Source organism: Calliphora vicina, chromosome 1 (assembly GCF_958450345.1).
Source record: "Calliphora vicina chromosome 1, idCalVici1.1, whole genome shotgun sequence".
Taxonomy (NCBI): domain Eukaryota; kingdom Metazoa; phylum Arthropoda; class Insecta; order Diptera; family Calliphoridae; genus Calliphora; species Calliphora vicina.
The window spans coordinates 14635835-14662749 of record NC_088780.1 but is presented as its reverse complement, the minus strand read 5'-3'; positions in this window follow the sequence as shown (position 1 = coordinate 14662749).

Below are 26915 nucleotides of genomic sequence, written 5' to 3'. Positions count from 1 at the left end.
GTTATAAAGTTTGTAAATTATAAAGTGTGTGTATTAAAAAAGAGTGGCTATTTAAATTGTTGTGTAAATTTCTCATCAAACTTCTGATCGCTTTTATTTGCAATTAAAAGAATCCAATTTATTTAAAGTAAATAAACCACCATTTTTAAAAGGTAAAAACTTTACAATATTCATGTTTTAAATATAATATTGCTAAACTTTCAACTTTAAAAGTCCTCCAACAAACATTGGCCATTTCCGGCCACTGCATTTTGTGTACTAGATGTATGTGTAGCCGGGTATGTGTTGGGTGTCTGTCTGTTGAAATTTCCTTTCTAATGCAAGTGACATTACTGTCATTAACATTATATAACAATGGTTAATGATTACGTTGGTTGGTTGGTTGGTTGATGTATACGAGTGTATGAGTGAGTGTTGTTATCTTTACCCCATCTAACCCTGTTGTTTAAAAGTGACACCAATAAGTTAGGGTATAATTTCACAATGAGTGCAAGGGTTTTTTTCAGTTGCGACCCTACAAGGTATATATATTCTGGATCGTTGTAGATAGCAGTGTCGATATGGCCATGTCCATACGTTGAAATCAACTTTCCGTAGCCCCCAAATAACTTATATGTATACATGATTCATACATCAATATATCCGATATAGAACCGGTTCGATTGCTATTTGAAATCGAGAAAATCGGCCTACAGATGGCTCAGATATAAGGAAAAAAAACAGGAAAACCTCGATTTGTGACCTATTTTTGATCTATATCTGGATTACTATGTCATTACTATAGACAATATGGATCTAATGATAGATATTTCAAAGTCCATTGCAACGATATATGTATATAAGATGGTTAAAAAAAAATATTTTTTAACCACATTTTTTTTCCAACAATTTTTTTTGCCATACTTTTTTAATACATTTTTCTGTTATACATTTTTAAGAAATTTATTGAAAAAATTAAAAAAAAAAAAAATAAAAAAAAATTTTCAAAATTTTTTTAAAAACAAATATTTTTTTCGAAATTTAGTTTTTAACTAAAAATTTTTATTTTAAAGTATAATTTGGTGAAGGATATATAAGATTCGGTACTAATGATATATATTTCAACGACCAACGTCGCACAGTGGTATGAGAATAAAAAAAGATGGAAATAAATCTGTAACTTCTAAACCCTTACGCCGATTTTAATGAAATTTCACATGCGCTAAGAGGAAGTGTAGTCGAGTTTAAGTTTTGAATTTGGACCTCATGAGCCCACCAGGAGCGGGACCAGGGGTTCCCAAAGTAGTACACCTCTGGTATGTTCAATTTTTAAAATGATCCTATTTCTTCGTTTGTGTTCCGATTTAAAAAAAATTACACATATAGAATCTCCTCATCGAGCACTACATAAAACCTTGTCGTAGCAATCAATTATCTCTTACAGCTAGGAGATATTCGCATTTGAAAACTTAATTTTCAACATTTTTACCCACCCTACTCCAGTTTTTTGGTGACCGCGGTTCCAAATATTCCCCGATTTTATCCATTTTTCTTCTATATATCAAATAAAAAAAGAAGTGTTTAAAAATCATGACTGAGTCCAAAGTTACATGCATTTGAATTTAAAATAATTAAAAAAGGCGATTTTTCGCAATTTTTTTGGGAAAAAAGCACTTTTAATCTTTTTAAGTTATCTAAAAAGTTTTTAAGAGGATGTATAATGAATTTGTACTTTTTGAAAAGCTAACTTTACGCCAAATATTTTAAATGAAAAAAAAAAATTATAATTTTTGATACCAAGGGGACCAGGTTCATTCAAAAAATGCCTATTTTTTATGTAAAATTCAAATTTAGGCCAAAAATTCACAAATCGCATACTCGATATCAAAATATAGTAACATATTTTAGATGGCCCAATATGTTCTTAATTATCTTGTAATGGGTTCCGATAACCCCGCCCCTGGTATGGATATTATAGCCAAAAAACGAAAAAATCCCATTTTTGGGATTTTTCAAGATTTTTTTGGGAATTGCGGGATTCTTGATAACAAATTTCAAAATTTGTTTTTATTTTTTCATTTTAAATAAAAAAATCTACAGAACTGTGAAATTTCGTTAAAAGATATGCATAAATAAAAATTTTATTTCAATTTGAAAAATTTGTATCTAAGCAAAATTCAATAAAAAGCATTTTTTGTCACATTTTTCAAAAAAGTATTCCATGAATTTTATAATTGTCAAAAGCTATATACATTTTTGAAAAGTAGACAAGATCCTCTATCCATTGATATATAACATGTCTACCTTATGTTTTTTACGTGTCAAATAAATTAGGGAAAACTTAACAACTCGCTGAGAATTTACCTAGCATAGAAATTCATGAAAAAGCATGTTGCCTACATAACAACATTTTTATGAATGTAAATAACAGTGCTAGGTAAATTCTCAGCGAGTTGTTAAGTTTTCCGGCGTAAGGGTTTAGAAGTTACAGATTTATTTCCATTTTTTTTATTCTCATACCACTGTGCGTCGCGACATATACAACATATAACGCCATACATTTTTGTCAAATAAATTTAAAAAAAATTAATTTTGAAAAAATTTAAAATTTTGTTTCCTAAAAACTTAATATAAAATATAAAAAAAAAAATTAAAAAATTTTTTTTTTAATTTTGTTTACCTAAAAATATTTAAAATTTTTATTTGAAAGTATAATTTGGTGAAGGGTATCTAAAATTCAGCACATTTTCAGCACAATTCAGCAACGTTTTTGGTCAATTTCAATTTAATACTAAATATAGCTTGTTGATCTAATACTTAATATAGCTCCAGTCACTTTAATAACCCTTAGTAATCAGGATGGTAGTCAGTTTACATATTTTGTATATTTTAATATGAGGATGTAGTTATTCTACTTATCAAAAGTTAACTAATAGAAAATCAATGCTCATTGTAAACTCATTTTAAATCCAGCTTTTCATATCGATTTCAACTTTGGACACTAACTCTTTGAAATGAAGTATCAATTGACTTCCTTTTTTGCTTGGGGTAGTATTCAGTTCTGCTGGGAAATGGTTGACAGCGAACAGAGTACTTGTATATTTGTATGTGCAATTTGCGTGCGTGTAAATGAATAAGTAGTATGTACAATTTAGTGGTGTGGAATATATATTTTGGTGTTTAGATACTACATGCCGAATCTAATGTTACTGATGATAATGGTTGTCATGATAACAATTTTAACAAAATATACATTTCTCGGGCTGTCTACGAAAGACTGTGAAGTCTGTGTGAATGTTTTATGCTTTTAAATGCTACTGACATTTTCCATGTTCATTCACCCCTTTATTTTTTGTGTGTGTGAGTTGTCACTAAAAGTGTGCGGTTAAAATCACAAGTAAACACAATTAATTTGCAATGAAATGCAAGTTTTGTAACTACAACATCATCATCGTCATCATCGCCATCGTTTCTTTATTGGCAGCCTGAAAGCAGGCAACATTTAATGTTATAATGCACAGTGTACAGTGTGTGATTTCAGGGTGTTAGAAGAAATGTGTGTGTAAAAATAATTGTTGACGTTTTATTTCACTTTGCGTTACATTTTATTAACGTTTTCCGCTTTCTTGTTAAAACGTTAGTGGCATTTTGTTCTTTGTTGTTGGTTTTGAAAAATTATTTTGTAACATGCCAAAACGATTAAATCGTAATAAGTAGGGGAGGGGGCTGGTGGTTGAGTGGAGGTGGTTTTCTTTAAGCAAAACAAAAGAATATTTTTTAATGTGTGTCACAATAAATGTTCGGAAAATAAAAGAAGCAATTGCTAAATGTCACAACGTGTTTTTAAGAAGGATGTTTTTTTTTAAAGGACCTATTAAGTAATTAAATTGTTATAAATTTGAAAGCAGTAAAGTGAACTAGAAGATTTTAAATAAAGATTTTAATACGAATTTAATAGAGATCTATGAATTGTTTGTCCTTTAATTATTTCCCTATTTCCTAACAAAGTTTTTTAACTTAAAACTCTCTCTCTCTCTCTCTGCATATATATATTTTATTCTATGACATATGAATATAATTTTAAAATTATTACTTGCTTCCCCCCTTTAAGTTTTTTGTACAAACTTAAAGTTAGTAATTAGAAATTTGTGCTTAGAATTCATTGCAATTAGTTTAAATCACTCAAAGTAGTTTGCTAATGAAATTCCTGAAAATTTATAGAAACTTTTTAAACACTTGCTGATGTTCTCAAATAATTTAAAGTTTTGTTTAATATGTTAAACAAGTTTTACATTGGAAATGTCTAATGATGTGAACTAATATGTAGAACTAATTTAATGTTTTAAATGGAAATTAAATATCAAATAAATGCCAGTACAAATTGTATAATGCATCCACCCACATCAACTAAAATTATAAAAAATACAACAATTTTAATTGCTTAAAGTTTTCTTGTTAACCTACACTAAGTAAAAGAGCAAAAAAAAATGTTCTTTTAAAATTTCAATAATTTATATTTTTGAGTGATTTTTGGAAGTAGGCCTTATATAGGGCCTATGACCAATTATGGACCGATCACCATGAAATTCGGTCGTGTGATTTATGTCTATATTAAAGTTAACTATGTTGAATTTTGTGTGTTTACCAACATTTTTAAGCAATTTATGCACGTTAAAGTGATTTTCGGAAGCGGGTCTATATGGGAGCTATGACTAATTATGGACCGATCGTAACAAAATTTGGTGACATGAATTTTGTGTATATAAAACTTATTTGGAGCGAAGTTTTTGTTGGTACCTATATAAAATAAACATTTATGACCGATGAAGTCCAATTTCGGGAGGACATTTGTATGGGGGCTAGGTGAAATAATGGACCGATTTCAGCCAGTTTCAATAGGCTTGGTCCTTGGGCCGAAAAAATAATATGTACAATATTTGATCGAAATATCTTCAAAATTGCGACCTGTACTCTGCGCACAAGGTTTACATGGACAGCCAGCCAGCCAGCCGACCAGACGGACGGACGGACATCGCTTAATCGACTCAGTGATTCTAACTCGATCGGTATACTTTAAGGTGGGTGTTAGACTAATATTTTTGGGCGTTACAAACATCTGCACAAACGCATAATACCCTCCCCACTATGGTGGTGTAGGGTATAAATATTTAGAATGCAAACAGTTTTAATAACTTGCAAATAACTTAAGATTTTACCTATCATTTAGAAATGTCCTTAAAGGAAGTAAATTGTTCCTACATATATTACCAAGAGACAGTCTAGTAGCTGGTCCAAAATACTCAACATATGAAAAACACTTGCGGTGATTCCAGTAACCACACTTGCTTTCTAACGGGTGATAATTCCGTTTAGGAATAGTATTTAACCCAATTCCAAACAGAGTCGACGGGTCAGTTTCAAATAGAGTCTACAAGTAATCATCAGATTGGACCATTTGATTCCAAACATAAATATTTTGACAACTCCAGTCGACAGTAGACTCCAAACAAACGCGACAATTCTCATTCAAACAGACATGACTAGTCAACTCTAAACACAGTAGACCGGCCAGTTCAAATAGAAATAATATGTGAACTCCATTGCACTAGTCAAAACAAAGTCAATCTTCACTAAACGTATTCGACCAAAAAATAACTAAACTATCAAACAGATTACCCTTTGATCAATTGTTCACTAAAGTGAAATGAAAACAAAACTTAAATACACTCTAGTTTAAGTAGGAACATGAAAGTTAAAATAGACTCTTCCATTGATTACCTGGGATGTGTTAAAGGACCAATAGATTTCCCTTTGCATTAAAAAGTTCGCACAAATGTAAAATAAAGGAAAAAAATATAAATTATAGCCAATCAAGTAGCAGATGCATAGTGGAAAGGTGCTGTGTTTTCTGTCAACTAGATACTTTACACATCCTATGTAATCTATTATAGGGTCACTCTAATATTCCTAATTTATTACGAGTGTTATTACGAGAAGTTTTAATAATTAATTTATACCATGTCTACAACAAGTTGAAAAATTTGACAAAATGCTCCGTTAACTGGCGTTTAAGTAAACTTGGTTATGTTAAACTTAAGTTGAAAAAATATCGTAGTCTGTTTTAAATATATATTAAAACAAGTACGAAAGTATGGTCGGTCAAGCCCGACCATATAATACCCTACACCAAGTAAATGAGCAAAAAAATGTTTCTTTTAAAATTTCAATAATTTATATTTTTGAGTGATTTTCGGAAGTGGGCCTTATATGGGGGCTATGACCAATTATGGACCGATCACCATGAAATTAGGTTGTGTGATTTATGTCTATATGAAAGTTATTTGTGTGGAATTTTGTGCATATACCAACATTTTTAAAAGATGTATGCACGTTAAAGTGATTTTCGGAAGCGGGTCTATATGGGAGCTATGACTAATTATGGACCGATCGTAACAAAATTTGGTGACATGAATTTTGTGTATATAAAACTTATTTGGAGCGAAATTTGTGTAGATACATATATAAATTAAACATTTAAGACCAATAAATTCCAATTTCGAGAGGACATTTGTATGGGGGCTAGGTGAAATTATGGACCGACATCAGGCAGTTTCAATAGGCTTAGTCCTTGGGCAGAAAAAAATATATGTACCAAATTTGATTGAAATATCTTCAAAATTGCGACCTATACTCTGCGCACAAAGCTGTCCATGTACAGCCAGACGGACGGACATCGTTTAATCGATCCAGAAAATAATTCTAAGTAGATCGTTATACTTTACGGTGGGTGTTAGACCAGTATTTTTCGGCGTCACAAACATCTGCACAAACGCATTATACCCTCCCCACTATGGTGGTGTAGGGCATAAATAGCTACCAAGAGACCAATAACTTGTCTCCTTCTTGTGAATAACCTCCAACATTTTTATATTAAATCAAAACAGACGACACAACACCAAACAGCATCAACCAGTCAACTCAAAATAAATTCAGCGCTAAACAGATTTAACCAGTTAAATTTAAACAGAGATGAAAAATCAACTCCAAACACTGTCGACCATTCACTTTCAAACACAGATGATTTGTTAACTCCAAACATAGTCAACCATTCCTAACAGAGTCGAAAAGTAACCCCCAAAGTCGACCATTCAGTTTCCAACAGAGATATATTCTCATCTCCAAAAATGCTCCGTGAACTGGGGTTTAAGTAAACTTGGTTAAGTTAAGCTTAAGAAGAAAAAATATTGTAGTCTATTTTAAATATTTATTCAAATTAAAATAAAACAAGTAAGAAAGTATGGTCGGTCAAGCCCGACCATATAATACCCTACACTAAGTAAAAGAGCAAAAAAAATTTTCTTTTAAAATTTCAATAATTTATATTCGTGAGTGATTTTCGGAAGTGGGGTTATATGGGGGCTATGACCAATTATGGACCGATCACCATAAAATTAGGTCGTGTGATTTATGTCTATATTAAAGTTAACTATGTTGAATTTTGTGTGTCTACCAACATTTTTAAGCGATTTATGCACGTTAAAGTGATTTTCGGAAGCGGGTCTATATGGCAGCTGTGACTAATTATGGACCGATCGTAACAAAATTTGGTGACATGAATTTTGTGTATATAAAACTTATTTGGAGCGGAATTTGTGGAGATACATATATAAATTAAACATTTATGACCGATAAAGTCCAATTTCGGGAGGACATTTGTATGGGGGCTAGGTGAAATTATGGACCGATTTCAGGCAGTTTCAATAGGCTTGGTCCTTGGGCTGCAAAAATAATATGTACCAAATTTGATCGAAATATCTTCAAAATTGCGATCTGTACTCTGCGCACAAGGTTTACATGGACAGCCAGCCAGCCGACCAGACGGACGGACATCGTTTAATCGACCCAATATTATTAAATATTATTAAATATTTATTCAAATTAAAATAAAAATATGGAAAAATTGAAAAAGAAAAATATTTAACTGGAGTTTAAAAAACTTGTTTTAACCCCCTGTCTATACCTGACAAATTTTTATCATGATAAACTTCAAAATGGTTGTCTAGATAAAGAATTATCAGGTATAGTCTCCATTTATTAGTATTATTGCTATTATTATTGGGAAAATGTAAAAAATCTTAGTTAACTGAAGTTTAAATAAACTTGGTTAGTTGAGTTTAAAAGGAAAATATGTGAATTTTTAAAATATTATGATTAATTAAATAAGACCTGTGCAGTTTTTATTTAAGTTAAACTAAACTATTTAATATTGAAAACAATTTTAAGAATTAAGTTTAAAATAAAAAATCTAAATATAGCTGAAATTATAGCAACGCTTAACATCTAAGCTTAAACAAAACTGAAAAATGCAAAAAAACTGAGAAAACTAGAGTTTACTTAAACTTGGTTTTATAAAGTTTAGCTAATAAAAGTGTGGATTTTGGTAAGTCCATGAAAATTGAAGTAATGCAAGAACACATTTTGTTAACTAAAGTTTACCTAAACTTGGTTAAATTAAGTTTAAAAATAAAAAATGTAAACATAGATGAAATTACACCAATTCTTAATATTTAAAATAAAAAAAAAATGAAAAATGCAAAAATACTGAGTTAACTGGAGTTTACTTAAACTTGGTTTGGTTAAGTTTAAGTGTTAAAAGTGCTAATTTAAAAAAGTAGAACAAAATTGAAGTAGAAAACTAACAAATTTTTTTAACTAAAGTTTACCTAAACATAGTTAAATTCAGTTTAAATAAAAAAAATTAAGTTTATCTAAGATAATGTTTTAAATAGTGGTTTAGATAAACTTTACAAAAATTAAAATTTAAAAAATTGAAAAAATAAAGAAACACTTAGTTAACTAGAGTTTAAATAGACTTGGTTTAGTTAAGTTTAAGAGGAAAATATATGAATTTCTATAAGCCTATGATTAACTAAATAAAACATGTGCAATTTCTATTAATTAAAGTTAAACTAAACATAGTTAGGTTTAATTGGAAAACAAGAAGTCCAGTATAATTAAAGAAATTAATTTTATATAATATTTTGAAACAAATTATAAAAATGTTTGATAGTTAATAGTTAATTTAAAATTTTAACACCAACAAAATTTAAATAAATATTTAACTGGAATTTACGTAAACTGTTTGCTTTTAAGTTAAAGTAAATCTAAAAAAACTAAACACTATTTTTGCTTACTAAAGTTTACCTAAACTCGGTTAGAATTAAGTTTAAAAATAAAAAATGTAAAAATAGCGGAAATTATGTTTACACTTAACATCTAAAATTAAAATAAGCTGAAAACTGCAAAAATACTGAGTTAACTGGAGTTTAGTTAAACTTGGTTTAGTTAAGATTAAGTGTTAAAAGTATTGATTTTGAAAATTCCATGAATATTTAAGTGAAACAGGAACTTATTTTGTTAACTAAAGTTGAACTAAATGCAGTAAAACTAAGTTTGAATGATAAAAATTAAGTTTAACAAAAATTATTATTTAAATAATGGTAACCAGTCACCACAACTTCTGAGTAATTTCAGTAATTTATATAAAATATTTCAAATTTTAAAGGGTATATTGATACTACAAAAATACTTCTACATAAAAATGTTCATACATAAAAATATAAAAACAATTTTCTGATATGATGACAAACATAAAGATTTTTAAGAATTGCAATAATAAACTAGTAGTAAACATTGATTTCAAACACTAAATAAATAGTTTAAAAAGCCAACAAATTATGAGATTTTCAAAGGCAGCTAAAGAAAAACCCATTTCAAATGGTACTAAACTGACCAACATAAATATTTGTTTATTGTTTATGGGAAAATATTTTCTCATACAACAATTTAATGATGCATGATTTTATCTAGCAAATGGTAATAAATGTTTTGCTTAAAAGCTAACATTTATTTAGTATTTGCAAACATTTTTAACAGTTTACCAGCAATCCCCAGCAATAAATGCAAAATTAATCATGAATATGGAAACATTTATGAAAGTTTCTTTTTTTTTTGGGGGGGGAGGTTGAGATTTTATATGAAATTCATTGCTGCTGTGCTAATAAATCCTTAAAAATTATAATAAATTTGGGGCTCACTTTTAGTTAGAGCCTTTGCTTGGAAAAACATGAAAAACTTCAATAAAATTACAAACCAAAAAACAAATTGAAAAACATCTACTCAACTCATCACAATCATCATTTTCATCAAATGCTAAAACCAATGTTATATAAGTATTTTATACAAAATTAATTTTGCCTAAAAAGATTTTTATTATTTGAAAATGTTGGCCATAAACGTAACAATCATTTTGAGCCATGAAACAAGTACTACTTCACATAGCGGCCAGTCAGTCACTCAGTCAAGCAGCCAGCTCGCCAAACCCACCAACCAGCCAACGTTTGTGTTAAACATTTTTGTTAATATGAGGCCATGTGGTTTTTGTTATAAAACTGTAAAACAAATCTAACAAATGAATTTTGAAAACAAACAAACAAAAAAAAACAACCATTTTACCAAAATCAAATGTAATAAATTATGCGTAAATTAAAAGCTACAAAAAAAACGCAAAAGATGAAAAGAGAATAACAACAATATTTTTGCAAAAATGTTGAAAAATCCTCCACAAACAGACAACATGTAAAATTAGAAAACTAAAAGCAAAAAAAAAAATGATGAAAAAAACACACCAAAATTGTTGATTAAATTTTTAGCAAAGTTAAAGCCAAAGCCACCACAATAATATTCAGTCAGTATAAAACTGTGGTAAAATTTAAACAGCATATTGTGGCATACTTATTTGGAATACACCAGCAACAACAACAAAAAAACACTCTTCAACACAACACAATATCAATACCGCAATGACCATGATGATGCGAAAGGTACTGGAGTGGTAAATGACTGGCACTAGAATTGATTCCGTAATTCCTAAAGCCACAACAAATTTTCAACTTTATTGGACTTATGTTTTGGTTTGAGTTAAATTCTTTTGTTTAAATAGTTTCATTTATATCTAAAACAATGATAACTTAAAATAGTTATTTGGTATTTTAATTAAAGAGTGTCTCAAAATGTATGTGTCTCAATATTTATACATAGCGCCATCTTCCTTCGAACAGCTTCATGATAGTTCTTAACGGACAAAACTAGATTATTCGCATTCTAGAGCTTTTAGCAGTTTATGTTATGTTAGCAAATGTTAATGTTAGCAGCTTAAACATTTAGTGCTGCCATTGTTGATAAGTAGCAGCTACTACTGCTGGACATGTTTATAGAAATGATGAAGGCAGTCGTTAGAGACCGTTAAATTCAAATCGCTAATGCAAATTCGTAACAATATATAGCAGCATTAATTTTTATAACAGAGCACCCATTTGAATTATCCAATTTTATTATTTGCACCTGTTGTTGATATTTTTTAACCACAAATTCTGGAAATATTATCCAATTTAGAAGAGTAATAGTTTTTAAATCGAATTTTTTATTGATATTTATTATAGGTTTAGAAACTTTTTTTTTTTGGAAATAATTCGGTATCTTGTGAATTATTGGATATATTGTTGCGAAATTTGACATGGTTTGAGCTGAGGTGTTTTCGAGTTGATTTACCTTTGTTCAGTTTCCTAGCGATAATAGGGGCCAGTGCGTAGCCCCCCAAATTTGTTCACCTCGGGTCTCAAATTTTTTTAAAAAATCGCCAAAAATCTATTTCTGATCCCAATGAGCTGAACTTTTAAATATAAATAGTCCTTGAGAAGTTCTACAAAATACACTTTTACACTTATAGGTTATCTCTATTAGTTGAAGAGATATTCAGATTTATTGATTTATTTTTTTTAATTTTGCTCGATGTTTTTATGTTTTTTTAGATATGGTGGGCCTACGGAGGGTCGAAATTTATTTTTAAAATATCAGCTATATTGACGATAAAATTCTAAATAAAATAAAAACAACTTGCTAACAGTTATCTGTTCCGTATAAAAAGTTATACGCATCCAAAGTTGGAACTTGTAAAAAGGGTGGTATTTTTTACGTTTTTTTTCCAAAAAAGCCCATATATTTTTTCTTTTGTAGAAAAAAATTTTCTTCGGGACTATATAGAATTTTTATATGATACGGAAAGACAACTTAATGCAAAAGCGTGTAAAGAAAAATTTGACTCAATTAGTCGGACATATCACCCCGCAGACCTATCCAAACTTGGCCAATTTTTAAAAAAAAATTTCGATTTGAGTAGAAAATTATAAAAAGGCAAAGCACGAATCCACGAAAAAGCTCCATATTTGTGTAACCCCATATGTTTCTTAAATACTTACTAAGTGTTTTTACTATCGCACGGTAAATAACGTCACAGTATGCACTTTTCTGAAAAAACTCAGTTTTTGGAACACATTTTCTCCGTTTTAGGAATTTCGGTATTTGAAAATAAAAAATTTCAAAAATTCTAATGCTATTGATTTAAGGACATTTGAGTCTATATTGGTGCCAAATTTTGTTATGATACCTTTAACTGTTAAAATTTTACATTAAGTAAAATATTATATTTTTATTCGTTGAAAATCACCATATTGTTTGGTTAAAAAAAAATGCGGATTAAAAAATATTTTTCTCGATTTTGACCCATTGTAGGTCCAAATTACTATGGCCTTATATACATACTTGCAATGGACTTTGAAATATCTATCATTAGATATCCATATTGTCTATATTAATGACTTAGTAATCCAGATATACATCAAAAATAGGCCAAAAATCGAGTTTATCCCAGTTTTTTCCTTATACATATCTCAGTCATTTATGGCCTGATTCTCTCGATTGTAAATAACAACCGAGCCAGAAGAATTCCCGATATTGATGTGTGATTCATGTATGTAAGTTATTTGGGGCTACGGAAAGTTGATTTCAACATACAGACGGAAATGACTATATCGACTTCGCTACCCGAATCGACGCTAAGATAATGATCTATTTTTGATGGTAGCAAAAGTGTCCTATCTATTATAAGCTGCTGAAATCTGGCTAGCCCATAAATAAATGACAGCCAATTCGACACATGTGTAGCTTCAACAATATGACCCTTTATATTTTAGATTGCTTGCTGTTGAAATCAACTTTTCGAATACTCCAAATAACTTACATACATGATTAATACATCTGTATATTCGCGATAGTTCCGGCAGGAAAATTGGAAATAGCTGAGTTATAAGCAAAAAACTACAATTTTCTCTATTTTTTCCTATTTTTGATCTATATGAAGATTACTAAGTCATTAACATAGACAATATGGATATCTAATGACATTTTAAATACCTCTCCAACGACGTATATAGCGGCGGATCCCCAATGGGTCCAAATCGGGAAAAATATCTTTTAACCACAGAGTAAAAGTTTTAAATTCCAATTTTTTATTGATATTTATTAAAGGTTTCTTCTACCTGCTCCAACTAATCATTGTACAAAATTGAAAATTTTAAACAAACTAAAATTGATCTAAACAAACAAAGAGAAACATACACAAATCCTTATACCTATACACTGGATACTAACTAAATGCAAAAATCAAATGAAAATTAAATCTATTTGTGATTTTTCAAGTGTTAATGAAATTCTATTTTTTTTTTTAGTTTTTTGCAAATGGCAGTATTTGCCAAAAGCATAAAACGAACTGAAGAATCGACAAAATATATAGCAAACCTGTATGTTAGAATGTCTGCATGTTTTAATTACAATTCAATTTAAACAAAACTATGAAAAACTGACCATTTTTAGTGGTTACATACAACAAAAAAAGAAAAGCAAATCGTTAGCTAAAATAATAATACAAAAACAAAATTGAAAATATTTATTAGTTTCCAACTATTTACTGTGCAATAAAAAGCAACAGCAAATTTTGTATTGACGTTGAAAATTTATAAAACAAAATTTCTAAAAATTTTAGTTAAATGAAAGCTAAATGGGTAAAAATCTAAAATATGAGTTGGTTTTTTTCTCCCTACACAATAAATATAAATTGGTACATGTGTTGCTCTAGTGTTGTCTGGTTGAGTATAACATTTGTAATTATAATTTGTACAAAACGTTCATAATAATTATTATATACGTTTTTAATTAAATTTTTGCAACTGCATCACAGCAATAACAAAAAAAAACTATATTCTGATTAACTTAAAACTAAATGTTTTGTAAGGTTTTTATTTGGAAGGGGGATGTGGTTCATGAAAAACTATATTTTATTGGAAAAATGTTGGAAAATTTTATTTATTTGCCTTAATAATAATGAAGCAGCATTTTAGACTGGTAACAAATTAAGAAATATAAAGCAAAAATATTGTTTATGGTCCATTTGTGTAGGGATTGTGTAGTGTTTGCTGAAGCACTAAATTAATTTTACAATTAAAATCACAACAGTTTAAAAAATAAAATAAAAAGAAACCTAAACATAACTAGAACAGAACTAGAACAGAACTAGAACAGAACTAGAACAGAACTAGAACAGAACTAGAACAGAACTAGAACAGAACTAGAACAGAACTAGAACAGAACTAGAACAGAACTAGAACAGAACTAGAACAGAACTAGAACAGAACTAGAACAGAACTAGAACAGAACTAGAACAGAACTAGAACAGAACTAGAACAGAACTAGAACAGAACTAGAACAGAACTAGAACAGAACTAGAACAGAACTAGAACAGAACTAGAACAGAACTAGAACAGAACTAGAACAGAACTAGAACAGAACTAGAACAGAACTAGAACAGAACTAGAACAGAACTAGAACAGAACTAGAACAGAACTAGAACAGAACTAGAACAGAACTAGAACAGAACTAGAACAGAACTAGAACAGAACTAGAACAGAACTAGAACAGAACTAGAACAGAACTAGAACAGAACTAGAACAGAACTAGAACAGAACTAGAACAGAACTAGAACAGAACTAGAACAGAACAAGAACAAGAACAAGAACAGAACTAGAACAGAACTAGAACAGAACTAGAACAGAACTAGAACAGAACTAGAACAGAACTAGAACAGAACTAGAACAGAACTAGAACAGAACTAGAACAGAACTAGAACAGAACTAGAACAGAACTAGAACAGAACTAGAACAGAACTAGAACAGAACTAGAACAGAACTAGAACAGAACTAGAACAGAACTAGAACAGAACTAGAACAGAACTAGAACAGAACTAGAACAGAACTAGAACAGAACTAGAACAGAACTAGAACAGAACTAGAACAGAACTAGAACAGAACTAGAACAGAACTAGAACAGAACTAGAACAGAACTAGAACAGAACTAGAACAGAACTAGAACAGAACTAGAACAGAACTAGAACAGAACTAGAACAGAACTAGAACAGAACTAGAACAGAACTAGAACAGAACTAGAACTAGAACAGAACTAGAACAGAACTAGAACAGAACTAGAACAGAACTAGAACAGAACTAGAACAGAACTAGAACAGAACTAGAACAGAACTAGAACAGAACTAGAACAGAACTAGAACAGAACTAGAACAGAACTAGAACAGAACTAGAACAGAACTAGAACAGAACTAGAACAGAACTAGAACAGAACTAGAACAGAACTAGAACAGAACTAGAACAGAACTAGAACAGAACTAGAACAGAACTAGAACAGAACTAGAACAGAACTAGAACAGAACTAGAACAGAACTAGAACAGAACTAGAACAGAACTAGAACAGAACTAGAACAGAACTAGAACAGAACTAGAACAGAACTAGAACAGAACTAGAACAGAACTAGAACAGAACTAGAACAGAACTAGAACAGAACTAGAACAGAACTAGAACAGAACTAGAACAGAACTAGAACTAGAACAGAACTAGAACAGAACTAGAACAGAACTAGAACAGAACTAGAACAGAACTAGAACAGAACTAGAACAGAACTAGAACAGAACTAGAACAGAACTAGAACAGAACTAGAACAGAACTAGAACAGAACTAGAACAGAACTAGAACAGAACTAGAACAGAACTAGAACAGAACTAGAACAGAACTAGAACAGAACTAGAACAGAACTAGAACAGAACTAGAACAGAACTAGAACAGAACTAGAACAGAACTAGAACAGAACTAGAACAGAACTAGAACAGAACTAGAACAGAACTAGAACAGAACTAGAACAGAACTAGAACAGAACTAGAACAGAACTAGAACAGAACTAGAACAGAACTAGAACAGAACTAGAACAGAACTAGAACAGAACTAGAACAGAACTAGAACAGAACTAGAACAGAACTAGAACAGAACTAGAACAGAACTGGAACAGAACTAGAACAGAACTAGAACAGAACTAGAACAGAACTAGAACAGAACTAGAACAGAACTAGAACAGAACTAGAACAGAACTAGAACAGAACTAGAACAGAACTAGAACAGAACTAGAACAGAACTAGAACAGAACTAGAATAGAACTAGAACAGAACTAGAACAGAACTGGAACAGAACTAGAACAGAACTAGAACAGAACTAGAACAGAACTAGAACAGAACTAGAACAGAACTAGAACAGAACTAGAACAGAACTAGAACAGAACTAGAACAGAACTAGAACAGAACTAGAACAGAACTAGAACAGAACTAGAACAGAACTAGAACAGAACTAGAACAGAACTAGAACAGAACTAGAACAGAACTAGAACAGAACTAGAACAGAACTAGAACAGAACTAGAACAGAACTAGAACAGAACTAGAACAGAACTAGAACAGAACTAGAACAGAACTAGAAAATATACCCTACACCACCATAGTGGGGAGGGTATTATGCGTTTGTGCAGATGTTTGTAACGGCCAAAAATATTAGTCCGGTCGACTTAGAATCACTTTCTGAGTCGATTAAACGATGTCCGTCCGTTCGTCCGTCTGGTCGGCTGGCTGGCTGTCCATATAAACCTTGTGCGCAGAGTACAGGTCGCAATTTTGAAGATATTTCGATGAAATTTGGTACATATTATTTTTTGCGCTCAAGGACCAAACCAAATCGGTCCATTATTTCACCTAGCCCCCATACAAATGTCCTCCCGAAATTGAACTTTATCGGTCATAAATGTTTAATTTATATATGTATATCCACAAATTCCGCTCCAAAAAATGTTTGTATACACAAAATTCATGTCACCAAATTTTGTTACGATCGGTCCATAATTAGTCATAGCTCCCATATAAACCCGCTTCCGAAAATCACAGTAACGTGCATAAATCGCTTAAAAATGTAGGTATACACACAAAATTCAACATAGTTAACTTTAATATAGACATAAATCACACGACCTAATTTCATGGTAATCGGTTCATAATTGGTCATAGCTCCCATATAAGGCCCACTTCCGAAAATCACTCAAAAATATAAATTATTGAATTTTTAAAAGAAAAATGTTTTTGCTCTCTTACTTAGTGTAGGGTATTATATGGTGGGCTTGACCGACCATACTTCCTTACTTGTTTTTGATAAAACGGATTTTCTCGTCTCTATGTATAATTCTATATATTCTGCAAATGGTAATAGTTCCATCTCTTGCAATATGCATTTGTTTATCAAATTCGATATCACAGCCAAGTGGTTTGAGTCGCAAGAGTCTCACAGGAGCCGATTTGAGAATATAACAGAACAGTCATTATACGATAACTTCTAAGTAATGTAGACGGTAAGTAGTAGTCATTTAAAGTAAGTTATAGAGTAATTGCAAGTCATTACCAATGTTTTGATTGGTAAGTAACTATGTTTAAAAGGTTTGTGTGTGTTTTGTTCTGTTTGCATCATAGCTTTTGTTTTCTCGATTACAATTGATGGTTTACGATTTTTACGAAGTTTACGATTTTTTTCCTTAATAGTACCAATCTGCATTGCATTACTGCATTATAAATTGAATTATTCATCATATTCTTGAGGATGTTAATTTATTGGTGTTTTGCTGAAATATAAACAAAAATTCCCCCTTTTTATAAAACCACAAAAAAAAACTCCAAATTTTGCCAAAACTAAATTTTTTATTATCTATAACAAATTGAAAGTTATTTAAGATTCGGCTTAACCGAATTAGCACTCTAATTTGTTTTAAATTTATTGTATTCATATATATAATGTTTAAGTTGTTGATACAAAACTAAATACATATTAAATACTAAAACAAATAATATTAACAATTATAGTGTGAGTATTGACTTTCAGTTTATTAAATATTGTTTTATAGAAGTGTATTCTATGGAAAAATCAAATATTAATTTAGTATACAATTGCCTATTGTTGCAAAGTGTCTACATACACTCAAAATAGTGGTGAAATAAAATTTAGCAAATGATGTTTTCAATGGATAATATTAATGAACTAAAGACACAATTCATTTTCTATTAATTTTTAAAATAAATATTATTCCGAGAGCTTCTTGATTTTTTATGTTTAGTGGTGACTGGAATAAAAGCCGACCTATGAACTATGCATTTGTTCAATTGCCCTTCTCAGTTTCACGTTGGTAATATATTTCTTTATTACTGCTATATATTTCCATTTTACTGTCAGTTTGCCTTAATGATTATATGTAAAGGGTCTTCCAATAGGGACTTCCGAACTTTGACAGTTGATAGCTGCCACATTGTTGAAGTGTCTATCATTTTGAGATCCCAGCCACAAACAGCACCGAAAATTAGACATTTTGGATGCGCTCCAACCAGCGAAGCCGCGGCGGACATTTGCTAGATGTTATATTCCATATAAATTGGCATCGATAGGCTTTTCAAATAAATTTTTAAATTGAAAGTTAAGAATTGCTTAGTGAAATACCCTTTATTTCATGCTAAACATACATACATTGTACGTGTTTATAATTATTGTTATTATTTGGATTATTTTCGTAACAATAATATTAAATATTTTACAAGTTTTAAAACAATAACAAATTACAATTAGTTTAATTCATACATACATCCATATGCAGTTAGTATAAATTTAGTTATTCATCTATTCAGTCGTTTATTTTCACATTCATATTTATTTGAATTGTATTTATAGACAATTGTATATAATTCCACACTTGTATTAAGTTTGTTTTCAAAAAACCAATATTTATTATATAAATTACAAATATGTTTGTCATTGCTATTTATTAGAAACAATGGAAACTTTGATGGCATTACAAAAATAAATAAATAAATTATAAATTATTTATATTGTTATTAAGGATGCAAAACGTTTGACATGCTATCAAAAGCTCAATTGTTTTTTTTTGGAATTCATTACAAACACTGGTGTCAATGGAAATTTGAATTTGATTAAATTCGTATACTTGATATTTAATACAACTAAATATTAATCATACGTTTGAATTGTTGTTCAAGGGCAGCAGAGACAGGTTTTAGATGTAAAAATATTGCTGAACAAAAATGCTTTAGGAAAATTTTTACAACTATTTGTGATATCTTTGCAAGAGTACTACACATATTAATCAATCTGACGCTTTCAAGGATCTCATAGAAATAATTAAATATTTTTTAATTTTTTTTTTGTTTTTTGAAATCAAGTAATTTTAAAAAGAGTGAATATTTAAACTGTTTAATTAATTTAAATAAATAAATAGATGTTACAATTCTTAAACCACTAATCGCTTTTATTTGTGATTAAAAAAATACGGTTTATTTAAAGGAAATAAACCTCCATTTCTAAAAAGGTAAAAATGTAACAAATATCTCTCATTTCAGGCCAAAATAAGCTGGTAATCAACAATCTGTTGAAGCTACATCTGCCAAAGTTCGGAAGTCTCTATTGGAATGTTGAATTCAACAGACAGCTAATGTTTTCTTGAAAAATTATTTGAGTTTGATAAACATAAGTTGATATCAAAAGAATTCCATTCATGTAGTCTGTTAGGATTTAATAGAATATTTAAAATTTTAGAGAACTCTTTTGATATTTTCTTTAGTAATTGCATAACACCTTAAACATCTATCACTTATGTTATAAGCAAATCAATCCTATACAATTTCTTTTCATTCTTTTTTTTTCTTCTTACCTAAATTAAAAATTACATATTTTTTGAGCAATTTTCCATTATAACTTTGTAAAAAAAAAGAGAAACATATATGTATACATATGCTGTAAAATACTTACAAACTTAAATATAAGAGCTGGATTGCCATGAATTCTGTGTGTTTTTTTCTGCTCCTGAACCAGATGCCTGCAAGTCATGCTGATATTAAAACATATTCTTTGCATTACAGCACCACTGAAGTACAATCAAACACTTGCCACAACAGGATTTAGATGGTAATACATTTGTATTTGTATCAGTAGCAAGCATGTAAGTAATAGTAGTTACCCATTACATTTTTAACACTTTTGGTAGCATGTGTTCAACCAATTTATGCTGTACTTTTTCTTTCATGGTCTGATTGGTTTCATTGGGGTTTTCGATTTCCCTCTCTCTCTCTCTCAGGATGCAGATGTTTGTATGTTTGTACCTTACCATACAGCCCAAGGAAGCCTGTTAGTAGAAAAATTATTGGTTGTGCTTGGAAAAAAAATAAGGAAAGAAACTACTCTTGGTTTTGATTGATTTTTATACTTTTCTAAAGCTGCCAGGCAAAAAAATGAGATTTTAAAATGCATACAATAAAAAAAACAAAAAAAAAATAGGAAATGTAAACTGAGGAAACTAATACAAATAGAAAAAGTTCTGTGAAACGAAAACCAGAAAAAGAAACCCCTTTAGGTATGGAAAAAACTAAAAACTGTATGTACAGTTTGAGTTAGAGCTGCATATTTAGAAAATATTGTATTAAATTGTGGAAAATAATGCTGGTATTGAACACAAATTGTAATTGAGAGTAGAAAATCATATTTTACAATGCATTTCAATAAGCAAACCAAAATTGAACACATGTCGTTTGATAAATTGTTAAGGTAATGTAAGTAATACTGAAAAATGTATCATTATTAAATAATTCCCTGAAAATTGGATTATAATTGTAGCTAAATAATCATTTGCAAAAAATAGCTTGTAAAACTATTAAGTATTTAAATGTACATTTTCATTTCCGTTTCCGTTTTAATAAAGATTAATCACATTTTCTTCTTCTATTCTCTCTCGCTCTCTTTCTCTCATAACTAAACTGTATACTTCCTTTTACAGTTTGTTTTACTTTTTTCAAGCTTTTCAAAGTAACAACTAAACAAACCAGCAACAAGTTTTAAAACTGCTCAAAACAACTACAGTTTAAAACAAACAAATAAAAAAAAATTCCCCATTAAAAAAAACACACCCTTATAAGTAAATGAAGCAAGAAAGTGAAACTCTACAAACAAGATTCATTCCTGTGAATCTGAAAATAAAATTTAATTTATATCCAAAGCAATTTAACGTTACGTAGTAATTAAAACAACATTGTCATCGTCATCGCCAGCGTTGTTGTCATCATCCAAAGATTAGATGGTTTGTGATTGAAAAATTAAACGAATTTAAATCTAATTTGTAACGCACTGCCAGCGAGCAAGACACACAAAGCGAGAGAGTGAGAGAAAGGGAGCAATGACGACAAGTATAAAGGAAATCTAAAACAAACAGGAAGCGAAAACAAATGAAAGCTTCAGCATAAACAATAAGAGGGGAAATAAGATATTAAATAAAAGGGTCTTTTAATAGGGACTTTCGAACTTTAACAGTTGATGGAGGCTAAATTGTTGAATTGTCTCACATTCAGTCAAATTTTCACCAAAATTGTTTTATCAAAATGGATTTTCTGTTCGGGAAACATTCCGAGCTCATGGCCCATTTCTGGATGAATTGTCGTATTCGGGACGATACTAATCCACATGAGCTCTACTAGCATTCAATGCAACTCGATGATTAACTTCTGTTGGCCTGAATTGGGTGCTATGGATACCAACGTTGCACAGTGGCGCCAGTAGAACAAGTGAGGTAGCAAAAATCAAAAATGTGCCCCTAAAAAATATTGAATTAACCTGTTTTACAGTAAACTGTCCAACGATTTAAAAAATGCTACTTTTATTACAATCAGATTTTTGGTTCAGACGATATAGCCCTTTAAAGTTGACTGATTTTCAATTTTCAAAAAAAGCGAAAATTTTTAAGTAATTTGGTCCACTTTCAGATACAATATATTGAAAACTATGTAACTGATCCTCATTATTTTTGATTCTTTTGATAGATATATTTATTAGGAAAAGAATAAACAAAAATTGTACTGTTTGCTTTGTATTTGTCCAGGTAAATCGATATTTACCAACTATCCATTTTTTCAATATTTCTCAACTTTGATGGAAAATAAAAAAAAACTATCAATTTCTAAATTTGCCATATTTTCAAAATAAGTTCTTTGATTATTCCTGTACCTAATGCAAAAATTCCCAGCTGCATGATCTACCCCATTTTTTGCTAAAGGTAAAATTTTGAAAAAACATGGTTCCAAACGATGTTTACCAACTATACATTTTTTCAATATTTCTCAACTTTGATGGAAAATAAAAAAAAACTATCAATTTCTATATTTGCCATATTTACAAAATAAGTTCTTTGATTACTCCTTTACCTAATGCAAAAATTTCCAGCTGCCCGTCCTTGCCCCATTTTTGGCTAGAGGTAAAATTTTGAAAAAAAGACATGGTTCCAAGAATTACATATGACCGTGAAAAACCAACCAAAACTTTTTTTCCAAAATTTTTTTTTTTTTATCTTTTCTGGAATAATTTTAAATCATAAAAGCCTTTAAAAAGAAACATAAAAAATTAAAAAATTTTAAAAAATATTTTATTTTACTTCCCATAAAATTGATTTTTCCACAAAATTAAACTTTGTTAACCCATAAGTAGGCAGCTGAAAGGCGTAGAACCATTTTCAAACACTCATTTCATAGGCTAACCAATTGTCTATCTATATGCCTTTTAAATTGTTTGATTATCTCATTTGGTTCCAAAGTTAAGTGTCATACTGCTAAGTGTCATGACACATTAGACATTCTGTAGGAGCGATTTGAGGGCATGGTCATCTCACGTGGAGATGGTGTGAACTTGTCATGGAGATCGTGCAATTTGACCCGCGTCGAATTTGAAACAATACCATATGGATGATGGACTTGAGGCATCACCGGTTCATATTTCTTTGAGAATGACGTCGACCAGGCCATCATCCTCAAAGGCGAGCTCTATATTTCGATGATTAGCAACTTACTTTGGTCTGAATAGGATGATATGGAGAACAACGAAATGTGGTTTCAACAGCGCGCACAGTGGGGCAGAATCGAAATTTTTTGGAAATAAATCTGGCATTTCTGAACGGCTGGTTCGCTCATAATAAAATTTGACGTGGGCATAGCCAAGGAGTATTCGAGTTTTAGTTATTAAAATATGTCCTACAATTGATCCAGAGGCGGCGGTATGAGAGCTCAAAGTAGAGTACCTTCGACATGGAAAATTTTTAAACACGTGCTATTTTTTTGTTTCCCATCCGATTGCAAAGATATTTTTGAAAAGCGATCGGCTATGTCGTGTGTGCTATTTATCTCTTATAATTTCCAAATTATAGGCATTTCAAAATGTTAATTTTAAAATTTTGCCATACCTTGATCCGCTTTTTTAAAAATATAGGTCGTACTTTTATACCAAATGAACTCAATATTTTTTTGTTGGTTAGAAAACTAAATTACCAATGATGGATCTAAAAATAAAGGATTTTATATTTAAAAATTCAAAAATATAAAATTTTTGCTGTTTTTGTGCGAAAACGTAATTTAACACTTTTTTTTATTAAACACAAACTTTCTTTAAGAACATATAACAATTTTATATTTTTCTATAAGGTATCATTACGGACAACATTCGGTCAAGCCCGACCATATAATACCCTACACTAAGTAAAAGAGCAAAAAAAATGTTTCTTTAAAAATTTCAAAAATTTATATTTTTGTGTGATTTTCGAAAGTGGGCCTTATATGGGGACTATGACCAATTATGGACTGATCACCATGAAATTAGGTCTTGTAATTTATGTCTATATTAAAGTTAACTGTGTTGAATTGTGTGTGTATACCAACATTTTTGAGCGATTTATGCACGTTAAAGTTATTTTCGGAAGCGGGTTTATATGGGAGCTATGACTAATTATGGACCGATCGTAACAAAATTTGTTGACATGAATTTTGTATATATAAAACTTATTTGTAGCGGAATCTGTGGAGATACATATATAAATTAAACATTTATGACCGATAAAGTCCAATTACGGGAGTACATTTGTATAGGGGCTAGGTGAAATAATGGACTGATTTCAGCAAGTTTCAATAGACTTGGTCTTTGGCCTGAAAAAATCATATGATCCAAATTTTATTCAAATATCTGCAAAATTGCGACCTGTACTCTGCGCACAAGGTTTATGTGAACAGCCAGACGGACGGACATCGTTTAAACGACTTAGAAAGTGATGTAAGTCGATCGGTATACTTTAAGGTAGGTGCTAGACTAATATTTTTGGGCGTTATAAACATTTGCACAAAGGCATTATACCCTCCCCACTATGGTGGGGAAAGTGGGGCTACATTTTTTATTCATGGAAAATCCAAAAAACTAGTTTTTAGACACTTGTAGATTTGGGAATATCTTCTTAACGGTTTATGATATCCCCATAATTTTTTTTATACACATATAAACCACTGAAATTGCGTGAAAATATAAGTAAATTTTTAACACCCTTGCTGGACTTTATTTAAATTTTTTAAAAATAAAATAAAAGTTTTCTTAAGACTATAAGTGTACATTTCACCTTTAAACATTTCTCTACAAAACCGCATCATTTGATTTTTGAGTGTTTGAAAAATTGACTTTTTGGCACTAAAATCCCTTTGTGCGCCCTTCGGAATTTGACAATTTTTTTTATCAAAATTTCAAATTTGGCTCACGTGTTCTAAACTCCCAAAGCTTGGATCATCAAAAGAAATGTGCAAAATTGGAAAAAATACTAATAAATAATGATTTTATTACATACTACTTGACATCCCCGTCTTCGCCCGGTAGCATTTACTAATGTTAGTTCGTCAAGTTTCTCCAACCCTGCCTGTTCTTATTTATTTGCAAATAAAATATCTAAATTTGAACTGCATATTTTAGGGGCTTTTGTATTACAGTTGACTGGACTCAAAAAAGCCGGTTTTAGCCGTAATTTTTTAATTCTTTTCGAATCGAATAAAAAAAAAATCAGCCAAATCGCTCCAGCCGTTCTCACGTGATGATATTATATACATTTCATTTTTATATATATAGATGACATATTTATGGAGTTTCTTAAACAACTTTTGTATAAAAATTTTAATATAATTACAAATATTAAGAACAATTTGATCCACATTTAATCCGAACTATTTTTTTTGTTTAGATAAGTTAATTTTTGGTCTTATAAACAAAATTTCAAGTCAATATCTCAATTAGGTTAAAAAATACGCCACTTTAAAACTCAGTCCTTCAACTGAAATTTGTTGCGTCAAATTTGGTGTTCTGTTCGGCCAAGTTTCCGCGCATTTCTCCTATTTTACGGTGAGGTCGGCCCATCAAAGCCAACATAACCCATATCATCGGTCAAATACAACATGATTTGAGAGCCAGAGTAATGGAAATTGGTCATTTCAAAGTCAACCTGATTTGTGCGCTAGAGTACAATAATATATTCCATACATAATGGCATCGATAGGCCTTTCACTGAATTAAAAATGTCAGTGATATCTCATACTTTGTTTTATTCAAATTTAAAGCCAGGAAGCTCTTAATGAAACACCCTTTATATAGAAATCTGTAACGAGAATTTTTATAATTATTTTTTAATTTATTTTCTTGTCGTTTTTTTATGTGTTTGTTTCATTTTCATTATAAATTACTTAAGTTATTAAACTTATGAACTTGATGATTTAATTTTCAAAATGAAATTGTCATTAAACGAATGCTAATATAAAATATAACTGACTAAAGGAAATTCAAAAGAAAACAAGTTAGTGAAATAAATACAGTTTAAAAGTAATCTTTTTTAATCTTCACCTCAGTATATACTTACAAAATGACATGATATTTCATGTTTAGATAGTACTTGAAAATATTCAGCTTTTTGAAGATTATATTTAAATCAGATCACATTTTGGTCGTCTGTTCATTACCATAGTAGTCTCTATAGTAATTTCCGATAGGCGACCCAAACTTGATCAATTATGGTCTTTTTTTTCTTCAAATCCTGATTAAATCGACACAGTTTTGTAATGCATGCCTTTAGAGGCATTTATCTCAAAAAGGAATTATATTTTTATACCCTACACCACCATAGTGGGGAGGGTATTATGCGTTTGTGCAGATGTTTGTAACGCCCAAAAATATTAGTCTAACCCACCTTAAAGTATACCGAACGACTTAGAATCTCTTTCTGAGTCGATTAAACGATGTCCGTCCATCCGTCCGTTCGTCTGGTTGGCTGGCTGTCCATGTAAACCTTGTGCGCAGAGTACAGGTCGCAATTTTGAAGATATTTCGATCAAATTTGGTACATGTTATTTTTTCGGCCCAAGGACCAAGCCTATTGAAACTGGCTGAAATCAGTCCATTATTTTACCTAGCCCCCATACAAATGTCCTTCCGAAATTGGACTTTATCGGTCATAAATGTTTAATTTATATATATATATCCCCACAAATTCCGATCCAAATAAGTTTTATATACAAAAAATTCATGTCACCAAATTTTATTACGATCGGTCCACAATTAGTCATAGCTCCCATATAGACCCGCTTCCGAAAATCACTTTAACGTGCATAAATCGCTTAAATGGTATATACACAAAATTCAACATAATAACTTTCATATAGACATAAATCACACGACCTAACTTCATGGTGATCGGTCCATAATTGGTCATAGCCCCCATATA